Raw genomic sequence first — 18,798 nt, forward strand, 5'->3', positions numbered from 1 at the left:
ATTGCATGCCATAGATGTTGCTCAAATGAACATGTTTTTCACAAAATTTCCTTCAAGTGGTATCAGAGCCTAGGTCTAGTAGTTGGTGAATCCTTTTGGGTTTTGTATTATCATAGTTTATGATTTGAATGTTGTAATTGTTACAAGCTTTATTCTTGCTTCTTTGAATGTAAATTTTGTTAGAAAATTTGCCATCTCAAATGTTGTAGATGTAGTTCATATGAGCATGAATTTTGGAGCTAAAATTTGGTGCCATGTTTTTGGGGAAATTCGGCCAAATCCAAATGGTGGTTTTTTGGGTTCATGTTTGTCTTCTTAAAAGTGTTTTAAAGTGACATTAGGAACCCCTAAGTACCCTTGTATGGTAATATGTTTTTTCCCTTAAGTTTGAGAGTTTTTTGGAGTGTCTTTGGGTGAAAAATGTTCATGGAGCTCTTATGGGTTTTCATGGATGTTCTTCATTGTTCTTGTTATGTTTTTGGCAAGAACAAAAAGGTTGGGTATTTTGATTCAAAGTTTTTGGTTGTTTACATAAAGTTTTTGTTAGTGATGGATGATTTGAATTTTCAATCAATACCCATACTTTTTCTACTATTCACACCATATCAATCACTTACACATTTTCCTTGTTTCAAGGAACCATGTTTTATGGAAATCACTTTTTCAAACCTACCCATCACCTTTCACTTTTGTTGAAAAATTCAAAAGTTTTATGCCACCTTCTCTCATCCAAAATCAGCCACCCTATTAAATAGAGTACTTTTGGGGTTTTTATGCAATTACATAAAGTATTAATACTTTTGTGTATTTGTACTTTGACCCGAAAGTTTACATTTTTATGTAAAGGCCCAAAATCACTAAAGGACAAAATGTTTTGCTCCTTTAATGAAGTTTTTGTATTTTGATGAAATTTTTGGGTTCTAGTTATAATTACATGAAGTAGTGGACTTTTGTGTTTTTACAAAGCGACCTCAAAAGTTTGTGTTTTGCAATATAGCCCAATAGCTGAGGTTATTGTTTTTCGGCCCAAATTAGTTGAGAACAAAATAGTTTTGTATCTTTAAATGAAAATTGGATTTTCATTTCATTTAGCTCCATTTAAATCAATTCAATAGATACAAAAACCAAATGAAAATGTTGCATTCAAGTTTAATTAGTTAAAGCGTTAATTAATTAAAGAAAGGGTGATTATGAACCTAAGCCTACGATAATTGAGCTATATGAAAGGCCGTCTCAAATTTGTTTGAACCATGGGAATGTGTAGATTAGATTTTGGTTGTAATTTGATATGATCAAATATTGTAAAAGAGCATAAGCTCTTCTTTACTTTAAAGTAATTTGTTTTTGATTAAATGTTGTAAAAGAGCATAAGCTCTTCTTTACTTTGAAGTATTTCTTTCTTGCTTTATTTGATATGCATGAAAATGAAGTAGAGGGTCCAACGCCCAATAAGAAAACACGCCTTAATGTGATTAAACGCGTAACTAAAATCAATCACCATCCCTAGATCAAGATTCAACACTAGGCTCGTGTTGGATCGAATCAAAGGTTCATAGTCATCCTAAGGCCCTAAGGTAACTATATAGTCCATCAATGAATGCAAACCTTATGCTAGTAGTACCATATACTCTTACTTTAAAAACCGTTTTACAAGCATAGTGGGAGCATCATATACAACTAAATCAATCACATGGACCAATAGTTGTAATAGGACCAAATTGTTTTAATAAGATTAAAATGCATGCTTATATGTGATGAGACCTAAAACCCTCAACCAAACCATTATTAAGTTGATAAGCGTGATAGTGCTTTGAACACTCTTTCGTGGCCTTCCACCGTGGTAGGTTCCGATCGTTTGTGACTCGTACACCGACTTCACCCTATCATGGGGGAGTACAAAGTGCGTGCTTACACTTAGGAGGAGTTCTATATGCATACATGATGTTGTGAAGGTAGGCAACGAGAATGATCAACATCATATCATTGTGAGGTTGTTCTTGAACCCCTACTCGAACTTGCATGGTGGGAATGACTTAACTAAGTGCAATGGAGTCAACATCATATCATTGTGAGGCTTCATTCTCTAGAGGCCAAATAAGATGGGTACTTGCAAGAGATGCAAATGAGTAAGCGTACTCTCTCATTATTATTGATGCTAGCCAACATCATACCATTGTGAGGTGGGCTTGGTAATGATGAGTCTCCCATACCCTACTAAGAGTTTCCTCCAAAACTCTGGAATTCCGATGAGGGATATGGAATTTGCCAAAAATAGTGGATGGTGCTATTTGATTTAAAGACCCGGATCAAATGGCTTAAAATCAATCAATTTATATTCGTTATTTATTTATTTACCAATATATTTGCAAACGCTATCCAAAACTTGACAAAGAAAAAGCCGAAAGCTTTAGTTTCCGGACTTGGTACTACAATCCCATAGATTGTCTTTAATGGCTTGTATATATACCTAAGTAGTCTCATCCTCGCAATCTTACTATTTATAATGTATCATTGGAAGAACATGTTAGATAAGTCTATCATAAAAAGGACAACACTTTTAATGTCATGATTCTTCAATTACAAATTATTGTATGAAGAAGTAAGAGTTGCTTTGAACAACCCTTAGTTAACGCAAATATTAGTGCTCGTTTCTTTGTTACATGAACAAGGAACTTGAGAAGTAAGCAAAAGGGCATGGACACTTTATGCGCCATGATTCTTCACTTACAAATTGTTGTATGAAGAAATGAGGGTTGCCTTGAACAAGTCTTGAAAGTTTGCAATTGTGGTTGGAACATAATGGTTGGTTGACAAAAATAGTCCATCAACATGGACTTATGATGATTTTGAATCATTAAGTGTTGAAGTGTTAAACCACTTCTAGAGATGGAAACTAGGGAAGGACTTCACTTTCGTGTCCCTATCCAAATGGTTCACTAAGTTTATTGTAAACTATATAGTGAACAATAACCACACGCTCTCCACATTGTTTGATGTATATAACACAATTGAAATAAGTTTCAAGAGAGATAGTGGAAGTTTAGGGACCATGACTATTGTAGTTAAAGGAGAAGTCAAATGAAGAAGGTGAAATAACTCCAAGGGAACAAACTTTCTATATGAAAGGATGGACATTGGAATGGGTATTTGCAAGAAATGTCTTGCAAGTGTCAAGAACACACCTTTCGAAGGTGTTGTAAATTGTTCTTGAAAAGTTCAAAACAGTTGGTTCTTCTACTTGAATGCTTGATTCCATATTAGTAACTATGTTTTACAATAGTTGTAAAAGTGTGGCTAATAAGAAGTGGAATATTAATGAGAGAAGAGAAAGTACTTCACATTCGGAACGTGAATCAAATGTAGATCTCTGCGAAAGCAGGTTGTACTTACTTCCTCATATGAACTACCAAAGAAAATGGAAAAATAAAGATTGTCTTTACATTCCAATTTGAATAAAGGAACTTAATTCCGTATGAGAAATGGATGAATGTTTTGTTTGACAAAACATTGTTCTTTCTTAATGAATAATTAGATTATTGTAATCTAATTAATTATCTCTATAGTAGAGATGATATGGTAGTGTTAACTGTTTAGAATATAACGATGCTTAAAACCCAAAAGGTTGCAAGGTAGTGACTAATCCCAACTGAGTTGTGATACCTCTAAAACATAAATTACGAGTTGGTCATAGATGGATGCTTTGGATGGTTAGATCCGGATCCAATCCCTTCTTGTTAAAATTGTATAGAGGCAAAATGTTTAAATCTTTATTCTTTTGGAAATGAAGAAAGAATGACAAAGTTGTTGAGGTTAATTCACTTAGATTGTAGTGGCACTTGTCCACAACATAATACTACTCATGTTGTATGACATTTACCGAAGATTGCTCTCAGTTGGACTATCGTTTATTTTGAATAAACACAAGTCCGAATACTTTGCAAAAGGTTTCAAAGAATTCAAGAATGTAAGTTAATGAGTAAGACGTCTAAAGTATTTACCTCCTTAGATTTGATCCAAGGAAAGGTAACACTTTAGAACAGTTTCCTTGAAAGATATCAAGGAAAGAAGCATCATAAGATAATGGATTTCTCCATTAGGAAAAGAACGAACTCGAATAAGATTTAGTTTGTTGGATGTTATCAATTACCCATATATACAATATATACTTCTAAGACAATATGATTGTCAATTAGAAGATCTTCCAAATTTTTCATGACTCCATAGGATGTAGTTGTAAAGAAAGATAAGTCTTAATCGTGTTAAGATTTGGGGTTGTGTGCTAATAAGCAATATTTATTTGAGAATTATCTTGTGGATATCCTTAAATTATCCTTTGGATATCACTTCTATAAACCAACTAACAAATGTTGTTTTGTTGGGTAGTTCATTGTAATCCTACAATATGATTTGCCTAAGCGCAAATGAATGAGAGATAGAACTCAAAGAATGGGTTCTTTGAGAGACAAGATAATAATCAACAAATATAACAACCTATTTCCTACACCACAAGGTCCAAGGTAGTTGAGAAGGATTTATAAACCGTCTCAGTTGAATGGTTTGAACTTTATGACCATGTCATAGAGTTACACCTCTTAATTCGAAAGAAATAAGAATGAAAATCCTTATGACTACATTGAGTGTACATACGACATATACTCAAGGAAATGGTAAAGTACCATTTGACCCGAAATAGTGAAACCTTTAATAGCTAATTGATAGCTTAAGGTGACTACAATCAAAGAGATTGGTTGACTTGGAAGAAACCATCTTTGACGTAGTCTTGGTTTCAATTAATTCAAAGATTGCTGGCTACAACTAAATGGTGATTCAATGTTTGATCATAATATGGGTTTCCAAAACCATTATTAAGATAGTCTTGATAATATATGTCTAAAACTATGAATCACAAGACATGTAAGTTGTAGAGATCCATCCATCATGAATCTTAGCAAGCTAGTGGGAGCTATAAGCGTCTTATGAGAGAAAGATCAAATCGTTTGATTTCTCATAAAGATGTAAATGAATCTTTTGTTTACTAGGTTTACAAAAGATTAGTGGGAGTTAATCATGTTCCTAAATTTGAATATATATATATATATACACACACACATACATATATGATATATTAATTTTGGAAATGAAAAGAATACTTCTTCGTTAAAGTTATGACTTTAAACATTCTATAACGATAGAATGTATATGGAAGACATAGTCTATAAACATGGGATGGAAATCTATAATGATAGATTTCAGGATATAATTGGATTATATCAAGCCTTAATGATAGACAAAAGATGCTAGGAAGTTTCTCATATGATGATAAACTTCAATCAGAAGAACAACTCTAGTGAGACTAGGAGGTAACTCTTCTCAAAGGGAACGTACCCTTTTGACTCCTAAAGAAACATAATGCGTAAATATAATCCTTTATGTATACGCAGAAAGGTGATTTATGTATTTCATATTGTATGAAAAACGTTGATATGAGTTGTACCAAGATCGGTACAAGACGATATCAATGCAAGCCCAGGATCAGAACCACGGCAACTGTCAAGTGAATCCTTAAGTATTTGAGAAATAATAAAGGATGGATTCCTCAAGAATGACGAAGAATTAGAGTAACGTAATGGAAGCGTAAATGTATTAGCTTATGAATCTAATCCATCATTGGATGTTTCTTCATTATGAATGAAGAGATAATCAGATATCTCTTTATTATGACTAAAGAGATATTTGGATGGAAACATTAAAAGTAATGATTTAGTGTCTTCCATTGTGAATGTAAAATATATTGTCATGTAAAAGCTTACAACAATGTTGTTTGGATGAGAAAGTTCATTCATGAACTCTCTATTCGGTTCCAACCAGAAAGTGTCTCTAGTGTACTGACACTACGACACTAATGGGGCGATAGCTCAAGCCAAAGAATCAAGGTCTCATCATGATCCGAACTCAAATGAGAGACTAAACCACATGATTAAGAATCATGTATAATGGTGACGTCATTATTCTCAAGGTTGCTTCTACGGATAACATATAGATATCCATTGTCTAGGCTTACTACTCAGCCATTTTTGAAATGACTATAGAAGAGGTATCATCATTGATGACCAAGCTAATTGGCTCTAGTGCAAGTGGGAGATTGTTGGAAATGTGCCCTAAAACCAATCATATGATGATACTTTACGGACATTCACATGTTAAACTAATATAGTTTAATTTAAAGGGCAAAGATTATTATTTGAAGCCGTCTCATGTAAATGTTATACACTTAAACGATAAGTCAAAGGAATATGTAATAGGGAGAATGCGATCTAAAGAAGTTAGATTCACGAGACCATTCTCTTTCATATACATATCCTAAACGTTCTTGATCATAGGATTGCCAATTGGGCATTGACAGTCCGTTAAGATCAGTACGTGCTATGTCTTCTCTTAGGGAGAGTGACTGGTCTCGAGTCATTGGTGTGACTGACACCAAGACACGTACGTAGGTGCTCAATAGAGAATGAGTTCACTGAATGTGATGAACAAGGACTTCTCATACTCATGTCACATGAGAACTCATGGTTGGGATAATGCAAAGTAGTCATTTAACCTGAGGCATCATAGTTGTCTTTTGGTTAGATCCTTGATCTTTGACTATGTCAAAGTCACTCCATCCAAGGGTGTCCACGACATAATTGAGGTTAAGCCACTTAGCCATGGAGGCAAATGAATGCATAACAAGGGATCTCTAACCTTCAAACTGTTTGAGGGAGAAGACTCTATGATATGATTAAGAATCTTTGGCCAGAGTATGAATGAGATTTAGGAAGTCGTTTCAAATCACATTCAAGGTAATCATATAAGTAAATGAATCACATTGGATAGTAGACATAAATAAATTATCAAACCAAACAATGTGGTCAAGAGTATTGTATTAGAGAAAGACCGTATTGCATTGTAATCCTAAACTGAATAGGTTCTCCACCTCTTCTGATTAGCTTGGGTAACCATGACATACTGCTAGGTGTCACTCATGGTTTGTGGAAGCCCTAAACGTGTATAATCACTAAAGGGAGAATTGAAAGTAAGTTTCAATTCACAATCGATTTGAAAGAGTTCTAATCGCCCACTGCCTTGCTAAAAGGAACCTAATGGATCGTACACCATGTAAGGTAGAGATTGAAGAAACAACAGAGATGAGTAAGGATAATTAAATGGTTTAATTATTTATGGCTAAGATTAATTAATATGTTAATTAATCAAATGAATAAGTTCGTTATAGACCTCAGGTTAGTTTTGGGTCGCAAGGCGCAATGGGATTTGAATGTCAAGCCCATTAACTCAAGTTGTATGACAACTTGAAACCAAAAAGAGCTTGAAAGCCCAATGAACCCTTAATGGCCGGCCATATAGAGAGGGGTAGTGAACTTGGCTTAATTGCAAGTTTGCCACTTCATTGTGAGGTGGTATAAAGGAAACTTTATAGCCATTTCATCCTTAGGGTTTCTTTTGGAGAAAAGATGAGAACACAAGCTCCCTTTTCTCTCTAAGATCTAAGAGGCCGGCCACCCTAGAGGATTTTAGCTAGCAATCTTACTTCCTCTAGGTCACTCATCTCTTCTTCAAGTCCTACCTTGTTGTGGAGACTTAGAGGTTCTCAACTTTGTGAACTTGGAGAATCCTTTCAACCATCCTCATCCAAGACATCCATGGAGCTAAGAAGCAAGGAATGAAGGCCCTCTCCTTGGGTGATTAGCCTTTGCTTATGCAAAGAGGAATCAACAAAGGTATACAATTTCTCAACTCACTTTGTTCTTAAGTTAAGTCTTGGTTCAAATAACTACTAGGCTTTGAATTTCATGGGTAATGTTTTGTTTTGAGTGCATACAAGCATGAATTGTTAATTGCATGCCATAGATGTTGCTCAAATGAACATGTTTTCCCAAAATTTCCTTTAGCTAATCACAACATGACACGTGTCGACATCAGAAGCCAATCATAACGCGACACGTGTCAACATCAGTAGCCAATCACAACACGACATGTGTCAATGTCAGAATGAAACTAGAAACTCTCTTCTATAAATAGAGATCATTCTCTCACAATATTTCCTAATGTCATTTGTACTAAATCTTTCACTAGTACTCACTAAAGGAGAGCTTGAACCTATGTACTTGTGTAAACCCTTCACAATTAATGAGAACTCCTCTACTCCGTGGGCGTAGCCAATCTGGGTGAACCACGTACATCTTGTGTTTGCTTCCCTGTCCCTATCCATTTACTTACTTATCCACACTAGTGACCTGAGCAATCTAGCGAATGTCACAAACTTAACACTTTCTGTTGTACCAAAGTCCTCGCTGATTTTGTGCATCAACATTTGGCGCCGTCTGTGGGAACGACACTTATTCCCACTCTCTTCAGCTTTGCCAAGCTGGTTTCCACCATTCGTACACTCTCTTTTGACCAGGCATCTCTTGCTAACATGGGGAGCGAATGAAGCCACAGCACATAGAATGACACATCTCTTGCACCTAGAGCGAAGCAACGAAAGAATGAAGGAAAGAGGGTTGCTCTTTAAGCTAAAGTCGATGAGCTAGAAGCTCAGAACAGCAAGATAGCAATGAAGAATGAGGTCCTCTAGGAGCAGTATGAGAAGCTCTTTGAGATGCTTCACGAAACTAGGCGTACTCAAACACGCGAGCTCGTTGCTCCTGTGGACATCAACCATTATCTGGGTGCCCCCAACACGGAGGGTCACCTCCATTCGACATGGGTATCCCTGATGAGGAGCGAGCTAATCATCAAAACATTGATCAACATGAGACTTCTCTCAACCCAGATGCTTCGACCCGAAGTAGAAGAAGTGGAGGAATACACCTCCTTGCAGAAAGGTTGGAAGGATCGAAAGCCGTTTATCGTGACTACCGAGACTTCATAAAGCAACATCGAGAGAATCCCCTCCACATATGCTCGAAGATCAATGACCCAAGGGTTTCTGAAAGACTCGGTCCCCTCCCACGACCCAGGCCAGCTGCCAATCTAGGGAAGGAACGACAGGTCTTTGAGGAACATGAAGGTACGGGGGACTCTGAGGTATTCTGACAAACTCGCCCTAGAAGTTAGTACGACAAGTCCAAGAAAAAACCACATGCCCATGCTTAAACTTTCCTTCTTCCAAGAGGCGATGGAGACTTACGAACGAAAATTCCAATGATACATAACCCCACTCATGACCCCCTTGTCCTACAGCTCATTGAGGAAGTAAACAAGTTGAAGGCCGAACGTCAAGGTGAGATACCTGACTGGAACCAACCCAGGTCTGGCCCTCTCACAAGAAGGATCCTCGACACCCCTTTCAAGCGAAGACAAAACAAAAGCTTGGTTTACAACTCTATACTGGAAGGGATGACCCAATTGAACACCTTAACCTCTTTGATTCCACCATGGCATATCGGATGCACACCGACGAAGAGCGATGTCTTCTCTTCCCCTCCACCCTCTCTGGCGGAGCTCTAAACTGGTATTGCCATTTTCCACCTGAGACAGTAGATTGATTTGAGGAATTAAGGAAACTATTTGTCTCCCAACACATCTTCTAGACCAATCACTTGCATTCTGCAGATGACTTATACACTATTCGCCAGAAGTCGGACGAGTCACTACGAGAGTATGTCGGTCGCTTCAGCCATGAGTATTCTCGTTGCGCTGAGGCAGATGACAAGACCGCCATCAAGGCCTTCACGACAGGCCTACGTGATTGTTTCTTCAAGTACATGATTAATGCCAACATTTGGAAAACTTACTCTGAGGTGATGGCACAAGCTTACAACCACGCCTCCACTGAAGCAAGGACAAACCAAAGGAACCCCTATATGGTTAACCCCTATTAACAAATGGGAAGTTGAAGTCGAGTTCTACTAAGTGAGGAGATATTGGCCATTCAGACACCCATTGCATCATCTCCGGCCTCATTTAGCTACTCGCTAAGTCACCAAACGTATCTGTCTCTTGGTAAGAGGAAGGATTTTTACTCTCAGCAAGCCCATTACAACAAGAGGGATAAAAGTTCATATCAAGACAACCAGGGGTGAACATACCGTCGACTATTATGACTATGGGGCCAAGCCTCACTCTTTCAAAGTGGAGGACTAGGTACTGAAGGAAATGCTATTATAAGAAGGCATACACATTACAAATGTTTTGACTCTCAACCGCTTAAGATATTTGGTCACATAAGACATTCAGAAAATATTTAAAGAAGAGGGAATTCAGACAACTTCTTCTGAGTCTTTTGCGTTCCTAGCACTGGAACACTTGGTCTACGCTGACCTACCTTTATACTCAAACTCAGAGCTTCAACATGCGTACTTTGACACAAAGTATGTGATACTAAGTGTTACAACCAACATGGTTCACATATCAAAAGCATGGATCCCTTCATGCATAGCAAAACATTCATAAGCATCACTCATATAAATCAACATAAACATTATACATTCCAACACATTCATACATAAACATCATACATTCCAACACATTCATACATAAACATCATACATTCTAACACATTCATACATAAACATCATACATTCCAACACATCCATACATAAGCCAACTGTGTTTCGAAAGGGTTCAACATACTTTGTGTCTTCGACACTTGCTACAATGTGCCTCGACACCTTGCCCTTATTCTCACTAACCAGGTGATGAAATGTACAACCCGTACTCTCCTTCATGCCACCAACCAGGTGATGAAATGTACAACCCGTACTCTAATATCATTTGGCAACTTGCCACTCATGCCACCAACCAAGTGAAGAAGGAACTCATTTTCATGCCACCAACCAGATGATGAAATGTACAACCTGTACTTTCCTTCATGCCACCAACCAGGTTATGAAATGTACAACCCGTACTCTAATATCATTTAATAACTTGCCACTCATGCCATCAACCAAGTGAAGAAGGAACTCATCTTCATGCCACCAACCAGGTGATGAAATGTACAACCCGTACTCTAATATCATTTGGCAACTTGCCACTCATGCCACCAACCAGGTGAAAAAGGAACTCATCTTCGTGCCACCAACCAAGTGATGAAGGAACTCACCTTCGTGCCACCAACCAGGTTGATGAAATGTACAACCCGTACTCTCCTTCATGCCACCAACCAGATGATGAAATGTACAACCCGTACTCTAATATCATTTGGCAACTTGTCACTCATGCCACCAACCAACTCATCTTCATGCCACAAACCAAGTGATGAAATGTACAACCCGTACTCTCTTTCATGCCACCAACCAGGTGATGAAATGTACAACCAGTACTCTAATATCATTTGGCAACTTGCCACTCATGCCACCAACTAGGTGAAGAAGGAATTCATCTTCATGCCACAAACCAGGTGATGAAATGTACAACCGTACTCTCCTTCATGCCACTAACCAGGTGATGAAATGTACAACTCGTACTCAAATATCATTTGGCAACTTGCCATTCATGCCACCAATCAGGTGAAGAAGGAATTCATCCTCGTGCCACCAACCAGGTGATGAAATGTGATGAAAGGTGATGAAGGAACTCACATTCGTACCACCAACAAAGTAATGAAAGCAACTCACCATTCATTCCACCTACCAAAAGACGAATGGTACATATAGTGCCAACAAGAGCTTCATCAATGGAGGGCAACCATAATTCTCAAAAGCTTCACACACTCTTCACCAAGACAGTGTGAACCAAAACCAATTTATGGTGCCAACAAAAGCCTCATCAAAGGAGTTCAACCACAATTCTCAAAAGCTTCACACACTCTTGATCAAGACAGTGTGAAGCAAAACCAATTTATGGTGCCAACAAGAGCTTCATCAATGGAAGGCAACCACAATTCTCAAAAGCTTCACACACTCTTGATCAAGGCAGTGTGAAGCAAAACCAATTTATGGTGCCAACAAAAGCTTCATCAAAGGAGTTCAACCACAATTCTCAAAAGCTTCACACACTCTTGATCAAGACAGTGTGAAGAAAAACCAATTTATGGTGCCAACAAAAGCTTCATCAATGGAGGGCAACTACAATTCTCAAACCTTCGAGGCAAATTCAAGACTATTCGAAGCAAATTCAATTTATATTACCTTCGACTACTACAAGGTGTGGCTTGCATCACAATCTATTGCTCAACAATGTGGAAGCAAAATTTGTATATGTTGTCTCTCCCACACTTTCAAATTTCTAGTTTCCCCAAAAAAAAAAAGAAAAAAAGAAAAAAAAAAGACATTCAACAAAGCTTCATCAATGGAAGATAACTAAATATTCTCAAAAGCTTCACACTATCTTGATCAAGATAGTGTGAAGCAAAATCAATTCATGGTACCCAACAAAGATTTACCAACAAAAACTTCATCAATGGAGGACAACTGCAAATTCTCAAAAGCTTCACACTATCTTGATCAAGATAGTGTGAAGCAAAATCAATTCATGGTACCCAACAAAAGCTTCAACTCCAAAGCTTCACCTACAAAAGCTTCATCCACAATAGCTTCACCTACAAAATCTTCACCCATAAAAGCTTCACCCACCACAAAAGCTTCACCTACAAAAATTTCACCCACAATAGCTTCACCACCAAAAGCTTCACCCATAAAAGCTTCACCAACAAAAGCTTCACCCACCGCAAAAGCTTCACCTACAAAAGCTTCACCCATAAAAGCTTCCCCAACAAAAGCTTCCCCCACCACAAAAGCTTCACCCACAAAAGCTTCCCCCACCACAAAAGCTTCACCAACAAAAGCTTTACCCACCACAAAAGATTCACCCACAAAAGCTTCACCTACAAAGCTTCAACACAAAAGCTTCACCTATAAAAGCTTCACACTATCTTAATCAAGATAGTGTGAAGCAAAATCAATTCATGGTACCCAACAAAGCTTCAACCTCAAAGCTTCACCTACAAAGCTTCACCCATAAAGCTTAAAATATATATATATTTGGAAATTCGAAAATTCAAAAATTCAAAAATTCAAAAATTCAGAAATTTGAAAATTTGAAAATTCGAAAATTCAAAAACAAAAAAATTGCCTAGGCCTCCTTTTCTTTGGGCCTAACAACTTTCATAACAAATATATATGAAGGAAGAGTTTTGGGCTACCACTTAGAAAGGAAAATGGTGAAGTTTTGTTACTTTGGAAACTTGGCTACTAGCAAGACATCTCCTTCGTCAACTCCCTCGATCGAAGACTTGGGGGACTCTTACCATATGCTACTGCACCTTGATACTCGGAAGTCTCACGACCACTCAGTGACTTGGATTTTTTTCAAGTCTCCCACCTAGAAGTTTTCCTCACTCGGGAAATTAAGGGAGCACTACCTCAACCTACATGCTTCACTTACAAAGCTTCAACATACAAGATTCAACAAAAAGAAAAATTCAAAGAACTTAGTGAAGAAAGCCTTGGTGTATTTAACACAATACGTTGAAATGAAGCAAACCTTGTTTATTGATATCTTCGATAAGTTACAAATATGTACATATACATGAATCAAAATAAACAAATAAGAGGGAGCCTTCCCAAAGGTTTCTCAGGAAAAGTCTCAATAGTCGGCAGAGCCTCAGAAAGAAGAGGCACCAGAAGGTGATTATTCGGAGCCTCAATACTAGGCAGAACCCCAGAAGGAGGAGGCACCGAAGCTTCATCAATGGAGGAGGCACATAAGCTTCATCAGTGAAGCTTTTGTATATGTTGTCTCAACCACACTTTCAAATTTCTAGTTTCCCAAAAAAAAAAAAAAAAAAAAAGGAAATTCAACAAAGCTTCATCAATGGAGGACAACTACAAATTCTCAAAAGCTTCACACTATCTTGATCAAGATAGTGTGAAGCAAAATCAATTCATGGTACCCAACAAAAGCTTCAACTCCAAAGCTTCACCTACAAAGCTTCAACTCCAAATCTTCACCTACAAAAGCTTCACCCACAATAGCTTCACCTACAAAAGCTTCACCCATAAAAGCTTCACCCACCACAAAAGCTTCACCTACAAAAGCTTCACCCATAATAGCTTCACCTACAAAAGCTTCACCTATAAAAGCTTTACCCATAAAAGCTTCACCCACCACAAATGCTTCAACCACAAAAGCTTCACCAACTACAAAAGCTTCACGCATAAAAGCTTCACCAACAAAAGCTTCACCCACAATAGCTTCCCCCACCACAAAAGCTTCACCCACAAAAGCTTCACTCAAGACAAATGCTTCACCCACAAAAGCTTCACCCACCACAAAAGCTTCAGCTACAAAAGCTTCACCCATAAAAGCTTCACCAACAAAAGATTTACCCGCAAAAGCTTCCCCCCTCCCCACAAAAGCTCCACCCACAAAAGCTTCCCCCACCACAAAAGCTTCCCCCACCACAAAAGCTTCACCAATAAAAGCTTCACCCACGACAAAAGCTTCACCTACAAAGCTTCAACACGAAAGTTTCACCTATAAAAGCTTCACACTATCTTGATCAAGATAGTGTGAAGCAAAATCAATTCATGGTACCCAACAAAGCTTCAACCTCAAAGCTTGACCTATAAAGCTAAATATATATATATTTTCGAAAATTCGAATATTCAAAAATTAAAAAATTAGAAAATTCAAACATTCAAAAAAAAAATTGCCTAGGCCTCATCTTCATTGGGCATAACAACTTTCATAACAAATATATATGAAGGAGGAGTTTTAGGCTACCACTTAGAAAGGAAAATGGTGAAGTTTTGTTACTTTGGAAACTTGGCTACTAGCAAGACACCTCTTTCGTCAACTCCCTCGACCGAAGATTTGGGGGGACTCCTACCATATGCTACTGCACCTTAATACTCGGAAGTCTCACGACCACTCAGTGACTTGGATTTTTTTCAAGTCTCCAACCGAGAAGTTTTCCTCACTCGGGAAATTAAGAGAGCACTACCTCAACCTACATGCTTCACTCACAAAGCTTCAACATACAAGATTCAACAAAAGGAAAAATTCAAAGAACTTAGTGAAGAAGGCCTTGGTGTATTTAACACAATACGTTGAAATGAAGCAAAGCTTGTTTATTGATATCTCCGATAAGTTACAAATATGTACGTATACATGAATCAAAATAAACAAACAAGAGGGAGCCTTCACAAAGGTTGCTCAGGAGAAGTCTCAGCAGTCGGTAGAGCCCCAGAAAGAGGAGTCACCAGAGGGTGATTATTCAGAGCCTTAGTACTAGGCAGAACCCTAGAAGAAGGAGGCACCGAAGGTTGATCAGTTGGAGCTTCATTATGCGGTATAGCCCCAGAAGACGAAGGCAATAAATGCCTTTGGAACAAACCCACAAACCTCTGATGATCAAGTAAAATCTGACCATCAGATTCCTGCAGCTGGTTGACCTTCCTCTTCAAGTTTGTAGCATAGTCATGTTCGAGCCTATGCAACTGTTTATTCTCATGCTTGAGCCCTCTAAACTCCTGTTTGAGACTTATCACTTCAGCCGCCAATGATTCAACTTGGCGGGTTCAAGCAAATAGGCGTTAGGCCATATTAGACACAGAACCTGCATACTGAACACTGAGAGCCAGAGAATCCTTAACAACCAACTCATCAAACCGTTTGGAAAGTAATCTGTTATCTTTGGGAGTGAGAAGGTTCCTGGCCACCACCGCAGCGGTCATATCATTCTTCATCACAGAGTCCTCGATGGTAAGACGACCAGTAAGGGATAAGAAGGATGGGCGCCATATGTTGTCTTGAGAAGGCATGGCTGCCTCTTCACCAAAGTTCAAGTCAAAACAACGGTCAGATAGGCCAGACATTCTTAGAAATGATGAAGGAGAAATAAGGTGCAATAAATCTCTGAAGTAAGGGGAAAATTCCTACAAGCAATAACTCTCTGAATGTACTTCTTACACACAATTAGTGCCCTTATAAAAGAAAGGGCAACAGGGCCGTTGGTTCAAAAATCAAAAAGGCACCACTCTCCGGATTCCGAAGAGGCACCACTTTCCACACGCAACATCAGCTCCTCGGGTACCACATATAACTTTGCCAAAGATCTCTGACAAAGTTTAGACACATAAATTTTGAAGGTCCAACTACCCTACTATTATCGACAAGGGTAAAGGAACAACACCATTGTCTGATAACTAGAAAGTCCCAATATGTGTCATCCTCCGTGCTCCATGGCAAGGCAGACTGGTAAAAATGCCCAACCTTTCCTCACATTCGAGAAAATACTCCCAACAAGATTGCTTGCTCAAAAATCGAAAAGGCACCGCCCTCCGAATCTCGAGAGCCAGACTCCCAACAGGATTACTTTCTCAAAAATCGAAGAGACACTACTCTTCGAATCTCAAGAGTCAGACTCTCAATAGGATTGCTTTCTCAAAAATCGAAGAGGCACTGCTATTCGAATCTTGAGAGTCAGACTCCTAACAGGATTACGTGCTCAAAAATCGAAGAGGCACCGCCCTCCGAATCTCGAGAGCTAAACTCCCAACAGGATTACTTTCTCAAAAATCAAAGAGACACAGCTCTCTGAATCTCAAAAGTCAGACTCCCAACAGGATTGCTTTCTCAAAAATTGAAGAGGCACCGTTCTCTGAATCTCGAGAGCCAGATCCTCGACAGGATTGCTTGTTCGAAAACCGAAGAGGCACCGCTCTCCAAACTTCAAGAGCCAGATTTCCTTGGATAAAGCTTGTCTGCAATCTTCACACGCAACATTAGCTTTCCAGATACCACATACCACTTTTTCAAAGTGCTCTGACAAAGTTAAAACACGTGAAGCTTGCAGCTCCCATTACATTGCTATGACTAAGAAGGGTAAAGGAATAGCACTACTACTTGTTGTTTGGGAGACTCCTATATATGTCGACCTTCATCCTCCACAGCCAGGCAGACTTGCAAATAAAAAAAAATGCTCAACTTTTCTTCACATTCGAAAGGGCACTCTCAGCAGAGTTTCTCGAAATAATCAGCTTATTTTCCTCCTGATAATACCTCTGCAAACAAGCCACACCAGAGCAAAAGTATCTCATATCATCAGGGTTAAAAACAAGAGTATCCCATATCATGCTTTTTCCCTGTCTTTTCCTTTGGCCTTGTTCTTACCTGCAAGACAAGGAGAAAGAGAGCAATCAGTCAGCACTTGCAATCAAGCTTCCAGTCAGGAACTGACTACCTGGAACCCCTTGCATGATTACTTACCTGGCATTTCTCTCGAGTACTCATCTTCAACGTCTTATGCTTCTAGAGAAAATACCACATCTACTTGAGGAACAGATAGGGCAAGTGAGAAAGATACAAGGAAACATGTGAAGACAAGCGTAACAAAACACGTGCCGATACATCCATTACTTCGTCAATAGCAAAACTATCCCATATCATCAGGGTTGAACGTACTCTAGATTTGATGGACTTATTTTGACCCTCAAATTCTTGAGTCGGCCTTATACTCTGGAGAAAACCAGAAAACCCTCTAGCCCAGTTCAAGAATAAGCCTGTGGAAAGTTACACCTTCAAAAGCAAAAGTATCTCATATCATCTCTTCTCCATTTGCTTCTCCTTATCCTTGTTGCTGTTTACGACACAAGAAGAAGGAGAACAATCAACAGGAAGCCGAAGTCGAACCTCCGATCCAGGTTGCTTGCTTGGAAGTCTGATTGCTTACCTTGTCTGTTACCTCCTTTGGCAAATCTCCTAGCTCGGCGACTTGGGGGACTCCTACTATAGGGTTTGTATCGCACTTGACCAAGCCCGAAACTACAAATAAGCTTCAGGTGAAATTGATACATTACCTTGTGCATCTTCATCAGTTAAAGATAACACCCTTGGATTGAGGAAAAGTACTTCCAGAGAAGATGCCACATCTACATATGAGACAGATAAGGCAAGTGACAATGATACCACATTTTGGTACTTAGAAGTTTCGTGATTACTCAATAGCTTGGATCTTGCAAGTCCCCAACCGAGGAGCTTCCCTCACTCGGGAACTTAGGGGAGCACCATTTGTACCATACTTGACCAATCCCGAAACTACTGAGACCGGTTAACGTTATACCTTGAAGGACCCAGAAGAGTTTCCCTCCAACCAGGATGCCAATCACAGCGCAACACGTGTCGACATTAGAAGCCAATCATAGCGTGACACGTGTCAACATCAGAAGCCAATCACAACACGACACGTGTCAATGTCAGAATGAAACTAGAAACTTTCTTCTATAAATAGAGATCATTCTCTCACAATATTTCCTAATGTCATTTGTACTAAATCATTCACTAGTACTCACTAAAGGAGAGCTTGAACCTATGTACTTGTGTAAACCCTTCATAATTAATAAGAACTCATCTACTCCGTGGACGTAGCCAATCTGGGTGAACCACGTAAATCTTGTGTTTGCTTCCCTGTCCCTATCCATTTACTTACTTATCCACACTAGTGGCCGGAGCAATCTAGCGAAGGTCACAAACTTAACACTTTCTATTGTGCCAAAGTCCTCGCTGATTTTGTGCATCAACATGTTTTTATTAAAACTTTATTTTCAGGCCCACTCATCATTTTTTTTCGCCCCCCCCAGGTTTTAGCTGCTGGAAGTTCGTATCAATAAGGATTCTTGGTGAATCTCAGTATAGGTGGCTACCTCTGAGGGTATGATCCTTACACACACTACTGTACTTTACTTATGCTCTAATGTCGCATGTGAAATGGGTTCATTCCCGCTCACAGTGCACTCTTATCTTTAGGCATTTTTAGGTTTAAATTTATTTACATTTTCCACATCACTACACTTTATG

The sequence above is a fragment of the Malus sylvestris genome, chromosome 13 (genome assembly GCF_916048215.2).
Source record: "Malus sylvestris chromosome 13, drMalSylv7.2, whole genome shotgun sequence".
Taxonomy (NCBI): domain Eukaryota; kingdom Viridiplantae; phylum Streptophyta; class Magnoliopsida; order Rosales; family Rosaceae; genus Malus; species Malus sylvestris.